Raw genomic sequence first — 2,303 nt, 5'->3', positions numbered from 1 at the left:
ATATGTTAACACCAAAAAAAGTCAATTAAAAATGAGAAGAGGACCTAAATAGACATTTCTCCAAAGAGGACACACAGATAGGTAATAGAAAAATGAAAAGGTGCTCAACATCACTAATAGTCTCAAAAATGCGAATTAAGACCCCAGTGAGTTATTGCCTCATACCTGCCAGAAAGACTATCATCAATAAATGAACAAACAAGTGCTGGCAAGGATGCAGCGAAAAGGGAACCCTAGTGCACTGTTGATAGGAATGCAGACTGATGAAGCCACAGTAGAAAACAGTATGAAGTTTCCTCAAAAGACTAGAAAACATAAGGAACTGCCTTATGACCCTATCTTATGACCCTGGGCCTCAACAAGATCCCAAGTAACTCTTACTGTTCTTCATACTTAGGCATACTTATTTTCCATTGTAAAGCAGCAATTCCACTTCTGGGTATTTATCTGAAGAAACCCCAAACAGTAGTTCAAAAGAATATGTGCACCCCTATGTTCATTGCAACATTATTTACAGTAGTCAAGGCATGGAAGCAACCCGAGGTCCCATCCATAGACAAGTGGATAAAAAAGAGGTGGTACATTTGCAATGGACTATTACTCTCTTGTAAAAATAATAAAATTTCACGATTTGCAACAACATGGATAGATTTAGAGGGTATTATGCTCAGTGGAATAAATCAGTCAGAGAAAGACAATACCATATGCTTGCACTTATATGTGGAATCTAAAGAACAGAATAAACAAACAAGCAAAATTGAAATAGACTCATAGACACAGAGAGCAAACTGGTGGTTTGAACGTAGGGGGGTTGGGAGATTAGGTGAAAGAGGTGAAGAGAGTAAGGACAAATTGGTAGTTACAAAATAGTCAGGGGGATGTAAATAAAGTACTAGCATAGGGAATATTGCAATAACTATGTATGGTGCCAGGTAGGTACTAGAAATATCAAGAACACTTTGTAAAGTATGTGATTGTCTAACCACTATACTGTACACCTGAAACCAATACAAAATAATATTGAGAGTAAACAGTAATTGAAAATTAAAAATTTAATGTGCCTTAAGTTCTAGAGCTGGCGGTAAAGGGCTGATGTTCTCTGTGCCACTATATAGAATCTTAAAGTTTTATTTTTAAAAATATATAAGGCTACTTTTTATGAGAAAGAATACTAAGAACCAAAGCAAAATTTCAAGAATAAAAATGCTGTCCTTAGAGGAAAGCAATGAGGCTCATCAGGGAGTTTTGTGGTTCCCATGGTCACATCTGTTTCTGTTTATATGTACACCGCTGACCCTTGAACAACATGGGGGATCTAGGGGACACCAACCACCTGCAAAGTTGAAAATCCATTTATAACTTAAGTTGATCCTCTGCATATGCTGATTTCCAACCATGGATCAAAAATAGTGTTTGCAGTCCAGGGTTAGTTGAATCCTGGGATATAAAACCCAGGTATATGAAGGGCTGACTGTGTATTTATTATTAAAAATCTGCATACAAGTGGACCCGTGCACTTCAAACCCATACTGTTCAAGAATCAACTGCAATATTAAATATTTCTGTCTACATTTTTAAAGACTTTTAAGGAAATAAGCCAGATTCATGTTGTCTCTAATTTGTGATATCCAAAGGCAAATTTTCTAGTTTTTACAGTCTTGATTACCAAAAACAAGAAACAGGTCTTTAAAATAAATCTTTAAGTTCCTGCCTACTTTAATTCCCTCTCTGGCCCCAGCTAGTGTTGCTCAGTTGTTTGGATCATCATCCTGTAAACTGAAAAATCACAGGTTCAATTCCCAGTCAGGGCACATGCGTAGGTTGCAGGTTCAACCTCAGGGTATGCAGGGTATGCAGGAGGCAACTGATTGATGTGTGTGTGTGTGTGTGTGTGTGTGTGTGTGTCCACCCCCTCCCACTTCTTCTCCCTCTGAAATTAAAAAAAAACAAAAACTCATTATCTCTAAAAAAAAAGAAAAAAAAATTCCTTGTCTGGGCCTCAACAAGATCCCAAGTAACTCTTACTGTTCTTCATACCTAGGCATACTTATTTTCCATTATAAAGTAGCCTTGTTTATCTATACAATAGTACATTATTTTCTCAAAATACAAATATATATACAAAATCTGATATTTTATTTAAATGTCCCTCAACTTCCCTTTATCAAAATGGGTATTATAGTTTGATGTATGTATTCCAACACCACCAAGCAATTAACTTGATTCTGATGCTATCCACCTAAAGATAGATCACAGATGTCACATGTTAAGGGCTCAGTCCTATAAGATTCCCCCCATATACC

Source organism: Pteronotus mesoamericanus, unplaced genomic scaffold (assembly GCF_021234165.1).
Source record: "Pteronotus mesoamericanus isolate MK-2021 breed Mesoamerican mustached bat unplaced genomic scaffold, CSHL_Meso_final scaffold_232, whole genome shotgun sequence".
NCBI classification, from domain to species: Eukaryota; Metazoa; Chordata; class Mammalia; order Chiroptera; family Mormoopidae; genus Pteronotus; species Pteronotus mesoamericanus.
The sequence above is the reverse complement of the archived record's forward strand: the minus strand, read 5'-3'. Positions refer to the sequence as shown.